Source organism: Cavia porcellus, unplaced genomic scaffold (assembly GCF_034190915.1).
Source record: "Cavia porcellus strain 051 isolate PalLab524CR breed Dunkin Hartley unplaced genomic scaffold, mCavPor4.1 scaffold_42, whole genome shotgun sequence".
Classification (NCBI taxonomy): Eukaryota; Metazoa; Chordata; class Mammalia; order Rodentia; family Caviidae; genus Cavia; species Cavia porcellus.
Genome location: NW_026947525.1, coordinates 7,830,317 through 7,842,437, shown reverse-complemented (window position 1 = coordinate 7,842,437; position 12,121 = coordinate 7,830,317). Strand labels below are relative to the sequence as shown.

The 12,121-nt window shown below is 38.2% G+C and overlaps 1 long non-coding RNA gene across 2 annotated transcripts in view; it reads left to right on the top strand.

The window, feature by feature from the left end:
• The window catches only part of LOC134474895 (uncharacterized), a 111,678-nt gene that overhangs the window by 74,261 nt on the left and 25,296 nt on the right, over positions 1-12,121 (top strand). For both annotated transcript variants that reach the window (XR_010045815.1, XR_010045814.1), the window contains exon 3: positions 5,564-5,762. This is a non-coding gene — a long non-coding RNA (uncharacterized LOC134474895). The remainder of the gene's footprint in view (positions 1-5,563; positions 5,763-12,121) is intronic.

The following is a 12,121-nucleotide window of genomic DNA, read 5'->3' as shown; positions in this document are numbered from 1 at the left end:
TTGTGGTGGAGAACAGAGGAAGCTATGCCAGGTCCAGGAGGTGGCCAGTTATACATGGGTCTGGGTGGACCCTGTGCTTTATCTACCTGAGGGTGCCACAGCAATCAGGACAGTGCTGAAGAAACAAACACAAAAAGCAGAAGACACCCATATTGTTGTTAGTTGATCTCCCAGGCCCCACATCCATAGGAGGAATTATAAAGAACAAAGCAGAAATTAATGCAATTGAGATGAAGAAAACAACACAAAGAATTAATGAATTGAACAATTGGTTCTTTGAATAAATAAACAAAATTGATAAACTCCTAGCCAATCTTATCATGAAAAGAAAAGAAAAAACTCAAATTCAGTGATTACAAATGAAAAGGGTGAAATTAATACAGATCTTGTGGAATTTCAGAAGATCATAAATACTTACTTTGAAAATATTGGCACAGGCTGAAAAACAAAGAGGTAAACAATGGATTCCTAGAAATGTATGAGTTACCAAATATGACTCAAGAAGACATAAAAATTTTGAATAACTGAATATCAGGCACTGAAATTGAAAATGGAAATAAAATTTACCAAAAAAAGAAAAGCTCAGATCCCAATGGACCCATAGCTGAATTCTATAAGAAACGTAGAAAAGATTCAATGAAAATACTCTTAAAATTTTTTGATGAAATGGAAAGGGAAGCATTTATGTCTAACTCATTTGTGGAAGCAAGTATTACTCTGATGTGAAATCCAAGGAAAGACTAAACCAAAATGTAAACTATAGGCAAATCTTCCTAATGAACATTGTTGCAAAACTTCTCAGTACTAGTGAGCAGAATGCAGCAGATCATCAAGGTTAAACACCATGACCAAGTGGGATTCATCCCAGGAATGCAGAGCTGGTTCCACATATGCAAATCTATAAATGTGATACACAATATCAACAGAATCAAAGATAAAAATCACATGATCATTTCAATAGGTGCAGAAAAAGCTTTTGATAAAGTGCAACTCTTATTCATAAGAAAAATCCTACAGAATATTGGAATAGATTGACTTCGCCTCATTCAGCTAAAAGCCACTTATGACAAACCAAGAGACAACATTATTCTAAATAGACAAAAACTGAAAGGTCTCACTCTGAAGTCAAGAAAAAGACAAAGATCTCCAATATGACCATACCTATTGAATATGGTTCAAAAAATGTTAGCCATAGCAATTAGGCAAAAGAGAGAAAAAAAGGAATAAGAATATCAAATTAATAAGTCAAATTATCATTATATGCAGATGATATGCTAAGCTACATAGAAGATCTCCAAAACTCCATCAAAATACTATTACAGCTAATGAGAAAATTCTGCAACATAGCTGAATATAACAATTCAAAACTCAAGAGCATTCCTATACACAAACAACAAACTGACTGAGCAAGATATAATGGAAACAACACCTTTCACAGAAGCATCCAAAAAGATGAAATACTTAGGAATCAAACTATCAAAAGATGTAAAGGATCAATACAATGAAAATGATAGCACTCTAAAAAGGGATATTGAAGCAAATACCAGAAATAGGAAAACTATCCTTTACTTTTTGATAGGAAGAACTACATAGTTAAAATGGCCATACTCCCAAAACTGTTATACAGATTTAATGCAATCCCAATCAAAGTACAATTAGCCTAGTTCACAGATCTATAAACACCATATCTAAATTAATTTGGCAACAGAAGAAACCTAAAATAACAAAGGTAGTCCTGGGCAATAAAGGTAAAGAAGGAGACATCACAGTCCCAGCCTGAAATTGTACTACAAAGCTGCTATAATAACATAAGCATGACACTGACAAAGAAACAAACAAATAAACAAAAAAACCCAAATAGACATGAGGATAAATGGAACACCACAGAAGATGCTGACACAACTACAAACAATCTCAGCCACCTTATATTTGACAAAAGTGTGAAACATATTCACTGGAAGAAAGCCTTCTTAATAAATGGTGCTGGAACAATTGGCTCTCTACATGCTGAAGACTAAAATTAGAGCTATGTCTGTCACCATGTACTAAATTAAAGTCAAAATCTATAAAAAATTAAACATTACAATAGAATCTGGATGACAAGGTAGGTAGAAACCCTGAAGACATAGAAATAGGCAAAGTGTTCATGAGCAAAACACAAACTGCACAAGAAGTACTTCAAAGAATCAACAACTGGGATTTCATTAAAGATTTCAAACTTCAAGAAAATCACCAGCAAAGTGAAAAGAAAATCCTCAGAGTGGAAAACAATTTTAGCCAGCAGTCCCTCAGACAAAGGACTTCTAAATAGAACATAAAGAATGTAGAAACATCAAGCTACCATATTCAAAGACCCAATCCAAAAATGGGTATCAGAGATATACAATCACTGCCCAGATGAAGTAATACAAATGGCAAATAAATACATGAAAACATATTCATCATCACTGGGCACTCAGGAAATGCAAATTAAAAGTACATTAAAATCCCATCTCATTCCAGAAAGAATGGCTGCCATAAGAAATCAACTAATAACAAATGCTGGAGGGCTGTGGGGAAAAAGGAACCCTTCTCCACTGTTGGTGGGAGTATAGACTGATACAAGTAGTGTGGAGATTCATCAAAAAAGTAGGACAAGAGATCCCACTCAATCCAGCTATTCCACTTCGGTGCGTTTTCCCAGAATAATTGAAAGCATCATGCCATAGCAATATATGCGTACCTATGTTTGCAGCACCATGACAGGATATACACTTACACTTCCAGGTTGAGCATGCATTCTCAGGGGACGAGAAATTCCCAAAAACTTTGGGAGTTTAAGAAGAGTCCTTCGCTGGGTAACCAGGGAGAAGAGCACAAGGGCCAGGCCAGCAATGGATTTGTGGGAAGTGGTTGACAGAGTAGGGAACAGTTAGCAGGCAGGAACTGAGGTGTGGGCAGGAATAGTTCTGGGTGTTGGGCAGGGAGCATGGACTGAGGCATAGCCAAGGGTGGGTTGGGACCACCCTGTAGGCAGATACCAGGTTTTCTGGGTTAATGTGTAGTAAATGTGGTCAGCATGGTGGGCCTGGGACGGGGTTGAATTCAGAGGCTTAGTGGTTGATATTGTGGAAATTAGCCATACCTACCCAAGATTGATCAGATAGCACGATGGAAATAATCCCTAAACTTTGTATCAGTCCTCATTCACCCAGTCTGTTAGAACAAGATGGAGGCTTTTAGGGCTCTGTATGTGTGTGCATTTTTAGTCTTCTTAATTGCTTTCAAAAATGGATCATTTAGACATCTCAACAACTTTTTTCCTGGATCCAGTAGGGAAGCATCCAATTATGTTTTACATTGAGATTGTTTTGGAGGAGATGCCCTGGGCAATACATAAATATGTAGGGAAGAATCAGCAGTACACAGCAGTAAAATAGCCTCATTCCTAATTCTGTTTCTCAGTTTTGTGCCCAGGTATAAATTGTGACTTTCTCCTATGATTCTCCAGGTGCAGTGTGTGTGTGTGTGTGTGTGTGTGTGTGTGTGTGTGTGTGTGTGCCAGAATTATTCATTTAATAAATATTGTCGAGTCATTCCGTAATCACTGTTTTATGTGTTGTGGCTAAGAATTGAATGAAAGAGACCAAGTTCCCTGGTCTCACATAACTTCCATTTCACTTGGAAGGCTGAGTAAGGGTGCACAAGGAAATAGAATTCCTGACACATGAGGCTTTGGTGAGCACAGAGGGAAAGGCGGAAGGGACCTGAGAACAGTCTTCCCCATGGCTGCCTGCTCCCCACTTTTTTCTCACACTGGGCCTCTCCTCTCCTTGTCAGCCATGCCCTTGTCACAGAGATTGCTAGACACAGCCTGTCCTCCTTCACCATGGAGCCTCAGCTCTGATACTGGGCACACACGACTGCTGCTGGGAGGGTTTAGGGTCCTTGGCGTTGGGAGCTTGAAAGTCTCAACAGCTTCACATGTGAGTGCTTTGCTCCTTTTCAACTGCACACCTCCAGTCTGGGATCCATGGTCTGGGCAACTTCAGATGCATGGGTGCCCTGGAAAGGAGACTGAGGAATGTGGCTACTGATTGCATCTATACTGACTTAGATTCTGTGTAGGGAGAAATGGCATCTTTTACAGTTCTTCCTAACCTTGAAAGTAGTTTAGCATCTAAATGACTCTGCATTTCATTTCAGTTTGTTGCTAGACTGTTTATATACTTAGTTCTTTTTGTTTCCTCCACAGCCCCTTTTGGCATTTTAGACAAGGGTCTCACTCTGTAGACCAGGCTGGCCTGCAATTCCCTATGTACCTCGCTCTCCTCAAACATAGGTTCTTCCTGCCTCGGCCTCCTGGATGCCGTGATTACAGGCAACCACCATCAAGCCTGGTTTATTTCCTCTTTACATTTATTGATAACATTTCTGAATGAAATTATGAATTCTGTAAGATTTCTAAAGAAGAAACTCAGATACAAACTCAGATACTCACCAATCCGTGAGTCAGATTTATCCAATACTCACTTTTCCCTTTTTCTTTACAGTTCTATATTCTCATATGTGTACCATTAATTGGTTTTGCCTTCTGAGAGTATCATGTGAATATTACTACCATCTACTAGGGCCCCCTCTCAAAAAACAACCTGGTGTATGCATTTCATAATAAAAGATCATTTTTGTGCAGTAATTACCAGAGTTGGGAAATCTGTCACTTTCCTACGCTATTATCTAACACAAAATCCACATTCTTATGTAACTGATTTTCACAGTGTTGTCTTCTATATGTTTTATGTTCCAAGTTCCAATCTAGGATCATGTCTTGGTCTAATGGCCACATCCCTTTAGTAGTAACCCGCAAAAATTATTTAGTATTTCGTTTTCATAATCTTGACATTATGAAGCAAGAAATCTAGGTATTTTGTTGAATTTTGAGAGTGTCTCTGAAGTCAGTTTTTCTTCTGGCAACATGCAACTTAATAATTGTTAGGCAGCCTTAGGGACTCGATGATCTGACACTTTTGATGGCCAGGTTAAAATTAGATTTAGGAGGTGGAGGACTTAAAGAGGTTTGTGGACACACACTAAAATTATGTAAAAGATTTAACTTGAGGAACCATTATATTTGAGGACAAGTATAGTAAATAGTGATATTAATAAGAATATCAAATCTGACATACGTACTAGAGCTAAAAGAGACAAAAGAAACAGAAAACAAACCATGATTTTAAAAAACTTTGCAAAGTACAGATATTGAGAATTTGTATAGTTGAAAAAATGTAGAAATTATTTCAGAATTAATAACTTGAAAGGAATACACTCACCATCAAAACCACTGCTATATGTAGTTTTAGGCAGTAGGGTTTGGTGTATTTGAATCAATGATTACATTAGGAATTAAGATATATTTTAAGGCAAACACATTTCATTTCAATTTGGAATACCAAAGTGAATAATGAAGGTGATTTTCAAGTCTGAAATTTTAGTGTGGTAGAGAGTAAATGCAGTTAGTATATTTAGAATGTCTGATTCCCCTAATGTTTCCTGGTCTTCAAACCTGACAAAGAGTTGTTCTCAGATCTTAGGAGAATAATACAGCACTTAAAAAGGAAGATGCAGCCCAGCAGCCCTGCACTGGAGGCCAAGATGGAGAAGACCTCCATGGACTCCATCATCTTCTTGTTGCTGTGCTACATGAGGTGGAGAGTGACCCACATACTGCAGAACACCAGCATGCTGAATGTCAGGAACTTGGCTGCATTGAATGGGTCAGGTAGGTTCTTCACCATGAAATCCACCATAAAGATGAACAGGGTCAGGGAGTCCAGGTATCCCAGGACACAGTAGAAGGCAGTGAGGGATCTCTTTCTGCATATGGTGATGATGTGGCCATGCTCAGAGTTTGTGTCTATGTCAATTCAGCGTAGATTTGTCCCCATCCAGATGATGCAGAGAGTGAGTTGGATCAGGGAGCAAATGGGGATGATGGAATTTGATGCCCATGTTACCAGAAACTGCTTCATTCTTCTGCCTGGACCAGTGATTTTAAATGCAAGCAGCACAGTAATGGTTTTGACCAAGACAGTGGAAACAGCCACAGTGAACACAAATCTGAATGTGATTTTCTGGAGGTTACAGGTGGCTGTGTTGGATGGCCAATGAAGGAAAGGGCACAGGGGAAGCACAGGAGGAAGATTAGCAGGTGGTACTGAGAACCAGATTATTGAGCTGCACAATGGGAGTGTCTCAGTGCTTTAACAAGACTGCTAAGGTCAAAGCTGGGAGGACAGAAAAACTCAGAGCTATGTGGATCAGAGCCATCCTTAGGGAATTCTCAAAGAATAGGAAGTCCATAACCTTGGGGAGATAGTGATCTCTGTTTCTGTTTGGGTATTCAGGCTTTGCACATCTTGTGCATTGTTTTGCATCTAGAGAAAAAGCAAAGATTCAGCATTTCTTTTTCAGAAATTTTCAGTTTTATCAAGTTGATAGAATTCACTACATTTGCGATATCACTCCAAATACACAGTGGTTAACATACAGATTGAGGTATACCAAATGGTATTTCTATATGCTTGACGCATAAATAACTTTTCTAACTATCTAAATATCATATGAAATGATTCAATTGGTGTTTCCACCATATTCAGCAGAATTGGGTGAGAAGTCATGTCATCCTTTGACTCAGTGAGGTCACCAGGATTGTGATCTCCTCTCAATGCTTCTTTATACTCTCTGCAGTGTTCCTCAAAATAAGCTCTGTATTGGCACAAAATTCAGTGAGACAATCTATTTCAAATATTTCCCTCATTACTAGTCAGATGGAAATTTGTGTAATCCTGATACAACTTGAATATTATAATTGCTATATTGTTATCCATCTATCATTTGTCTAATCTATCACCCTGTCTGATTGGACAATGGTTTCATGGCCTTATATTTTAATTTTCATATGGTGATTCTTGTAATATTCCTTACAGCTCTCAAATTTAAATATTCTCACAGACATACTCGACAACCTAAGTTTTATAATTATCTATAGCAGTTTCTGTTTTTATTTTCTATTTTATATTTTTATTTCTCTGTGACTTTTTTTATCAGTTTTTCCATATAAATATTGAACAAATGAATTGAAAATATTTTCATTTTGAATTTAGTTGTCTTACTGGCTTATAACTCTTTGGAGAGCAATTTGTATTTTAATTCTGTTACTTAAGAACAGTGTGTTTTTAAAGCTTTAATTTTTAAAGTTTAAAATTTCCAAATGTTAAAGCTGAAAGTTAGCTTTGTTCCCCCTTGCATTACATATACCATTTGACATAACTGACAGTGTTCACATTAATGATGAAAATAATACTATGTGCAAAATTAGTGACATGGCACACAATGTAATGCAACCGTTCTAAAACAGGTTGTCCACTTTATCCATTCATTTAAGTCCCTAAAATGTACATTATTGTTAGATATTGCAAATATACAGCAAAAAAGGACAAATTTGTATGCTTGAAATTTGTAAGGGAAAAGTTGGTTTTGAGACTTTCAAGCATCCACAGGAAATTTTGAGAAATACCCATGCTTTGACTCATAGGCCTTCGTCCTGGGTCACTGTAAGATTTCAGATTTGCTCAGTCTCTCTCAGAGTGGATATAAACATAGCTGGTGATGGAAATCAGCACTTCAGTTTAGGATAATAGAATCAGCACTGCCGGACAAGAATATGTACGTGGTGACTGTAACTATAAATGGGTGTACTGAAAGAATGAATCTGTAGATGAGTGGGAAACAGTATTTTACTGTTATTCTATAACAGTAACTATAAATGGGTGTACTGAAAGAATGAATCTGTAGATGAGTGGGAAACAGTATTTTACTGTTATTACCCCATATTATTCTCTCTTGCCCCATTCCTTTAGAGGCATGTTCCCAAGCAGTAAAAAAAAAAAAAAAAAAAAAAGAGGCCTTGTACTCCTGAGGGGATTTTTATCAGGCCATTGTACTTGCTCAGATATAAGTTTATGTTCTAGGAAAAAAAGTGCAGTGAGATGATAATTTGTCTCAACACTGACAGTAATTACTGAGAAAAACAATAAATAAATCAACAAAGCTTTGCCAACATGGAAATACTGGAGAAATACTGAGTCTGATCCCCTGGGCAATAGGCTCAGCTTCCCATCACTGAGAAGTTGTTAGAGGGAACAGTTATCACAGTGACATTCTCCATTATTTACCTGTCTGATTGGAAATGTGTCTCTCTGAGCAGGAAACACAGGTAAAGCAACAGACTGATCTTCCTTCCTGAGGAATTTTTCTGAATCCCGGACCACAGCTCTGACTACACACTGATTGAGGAATCTAAGAGGAAGAGAGAAGCACAGGTTATGATTTTTACACATTATAGGCAGAGTAAATGTGATGTACACATTTCCAGGTTAAAAAAAACAGGTAGAGGGGCTGGGGATTTAGCTCAGTGGCATAAGCACCTGCCTTGTAAAGCAGGCAGTCGTGAGTTCCATCCCTGGTACCAATAAAAAGGAAAAAGACAAAAAAAAAAAAAAAACCAGGTAGATTTTGGTCCTTTATTAGGAACTGATCATGACTTCTTTTCTCACCATGTGCCATGTTTGTATGACCTAGCTATTGAATTGAGGATCACAATGGTTACCTTTCTATTGTTTTTGAAACTTTGTGTCAGTCACTACAGTATCACTTTATTATGTTAAATGAGACATCCCCATATTATTCTCTCTTGCCCCATTCCTTTAGAGGCATGTTCCCAAGCAGTAAAAAAAAAAAAAAAAAAAAAAGAGGCCTTGTACTCCTGAGGGGATTTTTATCAGGCCATTGTACTTGTTCAGATATAAGTTTATGTTCTAGGAAAAAAAGTGCAGTGAGATGATAATTTGTCTCAACACTGACAGTAATTACTGAGAAAAACAATGAATAAATCAACAAAGCTTTGAAAATACTGCCATGATTTCTGCAGTGATAGCAGCAAATTTGCTGTGTGTCTGGCAGTCATATTTAGAGAGATACTTCTCTGTTCCACAGCCAAAGCAGAGTGTTCCACAAGGTGAAGTAGTCACTGGCAATGGAATTGTAGATGTGGAAACTCAACATCCACATAGTAGATGTGGAAACCCAGCCAGCAGTCCTTGTTTTTCTCTTAAATGGCAAAGTAGAAAACCAATTCTTACTGGTGGTTCTTCCAAAACCAGATTTTCAATTAAAAATTGTATCCATTCCACAAATTGTAACTAGAAAATGGTAGAATATGGTTCATTTTCTATTTTTGCTAACAGAGATATTTGATGCCACAAAAGACAAATATACTAGGAGACTGTAAGATTATTTTCCACGGTGATACCTGCTACATTATGGGTGAAACTTGAACAAATTGCCCACATGAAATAATCCAGACAGAAACTATCAGAAATCATATAGACTCATTCATGGGATATATTCTGAGTAGACAAATCAATAGCATCAAAAAGTAGACTAGTGCTTTCCACGAATGGAAGGAGGAAATGGGACAAGCTATAGGTAATAGGTGGTAGTGAAAATATGTTGGCTTCCTAGAGAATTTAACAAGAAACAAGAAAATCAACTTTGTCAATGATCATGTGTTTTGGTGCACTGATTTTATTTCAACTACACTTATAGAGGACATGTGCATTTAAAAATATTGGACATTTACTTGTCACAAGAACAGAAAGTTAATTGCACCTTCAATATCCAATATTTTTAAAATGAGTATTGGGATACTTCAGTAAAGTGATACTTTATAGGCCTGGAACATATAAAAGAAATTTCCATTAATCATAGGAAATTATGATTGAAATACATACCTGCTATCTAGAAGACCATTCACAGAAAAAAATTCAGAGGCTGTGCTCATATTAGGACATGCACAAGTGTAGAAGGAGGTATTTTTACAGTATTATAGCCATGCTAAATTTGACTGGATTTTTTACAAAAATAAGAGTGCTCAAAAAGAAATCTCTGAGTGGATAACAGAACACAGAGAGCAAAGTTGGCCTTCCACTTTTGTGAAATGCAATTGGGACCTTTATTCTGCCCCATACTCTCATGGACACACAGGTTCCCGGAAGTTTATCTGGAATTAAGATTCTTCTCTACCATCGACTCCTACCTCCCTAACTGTGGCACATGAGAATGAGTAGCTGTCATCTAACCATAGATTTCACATGAACGAAGTAATAGCCAGAAAATGGTCCATTTCATGCTTTTGGTAAAGATAGAGAAAGAGATAAAAGGGAAAGAAATTCAAAATTAACAGTCAAGGAAAAAAATGACAGACAAGAAGTTGCCCTTACAGAGACAAACAACAGAAGTTCTACCTCATAAGTCAGCAGTTCAGTATCATTTATTTCTATTGCATGCTTTTTGTTAAAATTACATGTTAATGATGTCAGGAGAAACTGCTAAGGATAGAGACAGGCAATGAATCAAACTGCACACTGAATGTTTTTTTCTTTTTCTTCCAATAAATTTGGCTATGGATCTCAGCTCTGGTTGAATTCATCCTTAGACATATTTTAACCATGTGTTTGTCCAAAGTGGACAACTAGATTGGACCCCTGGAATTTAATATTAGTATCAGTCAATAGCTAAGGTTCTCAGACGCCTATGGCTGGAACACCATAAGAAGTCTCAGAAGCAAGCCCTGAGGCAGCAGTGATTTAATTTATTTGAAGTATCTTCTGCTTAATAATGGGATATAAAACATGAGGAATTCTATCATTTGTTACAGAGAGGAGAGAAGAATAAAAGTGAAATATGGTGGAAGGATCAGGAAGCAAGAGAACCTAAGAAATCACCAGTATGCCCTCCTGCCATGTCTTTACAATTTTAAAAGCAGTTCTCAAGATGCACGAACCCCAGCATAACAAGGATGTACGCAGACTGAATCCCACAGAGTCATAGTCATTTGTAATACACACACCCAGAAAGACAGAGAGAGAGAGAGAGAGAGAGAGAGAGAGAGAGAGAGAGAGAGAGAGAAGGAGGGGGAGAGAGAGAAGTGGGGTAGAGTGGAACTAGGGTGTTCCTTAGGCTCAAGGGAGTTGCCTGAGGCAGGTTAGAGTTAGGGTTAGGCTTACGGTTAGGGAAAATTAGGGTTTTAGTGTTCAGGGTCACATTTCAGTGCGCCAAGTGACAGTCCATGGTGTCGAGATGACACAGGGGTCTGGGCTCACCTTAAAGACACACACGTGTCCTGCTTCCCCAAACTCGCCCTAAACACACACACACATGTCCCGTTCCCCAACTTCACACTAAGAGACACACACATGTCTTAGTCTCCAGACTCACTCTAAAAATTCACACATGCCCTCTTCCTCAGTCTCACCCTAGAAACACACCCAGGCTCCATTCCCCAACTTCACACTATAACACTCACACACACCCAGTTCTCCCACTTTACATTAAAACACACACACACAAATCAGTGTCAGACTCTAGCTAAAACTTTCCTAGTGGGACATCTTTCCATTTGGTGGTTCACTGTGTGTTCAAAGTCTTTGTGATTTTTTTTTTTCTTTTCCTGGCTCGGGGCTGGCCAGCCACTTTCAGAGATTTTGAAATAAGAGAATAGCGGTCACCCAGCCATGCTCCTCCCAGCTCAGCTCCGTGCAGCTCAGCTCACTGGACTGTGAATGCATCCATCCGGCTGTTGGGATTCCTCTGTGTGTCTGTCAGTCACAAACCCACTTAAGTCCCTTTGCCACTTTTTTGCTCTCTGGCCCATGTTGTAGCTTGGCATAAGTGACAGTGTCTATCTTGTGCCCAGCACTTCATTTTACTAGTGCCCTGGATTTGATGCAGGAAAATAGAAGATGACTCACTGTACAAGTCCCATGAGAAAAGCAGAATGAGAAAAGTGAAAACCTGCTCAACAAAAGGAGGAGGATACAGGTGTCAGTCAATAGAAAATGAATGAAGGATTCAAGTCAAAGTGTTTCGAACTGTATATCTTTTGTGATTCTCTCTTTAAAAGACTCTGTCACTTTCCAGTTCACTCTGATGCCATTGGCTATTCCTTCCTCTGGGCACCAGAGGGCTCAGCTCGAAATCCAGCACTAGCCAAAGATCCAGAACTTGATGGAGACAGAGAGAG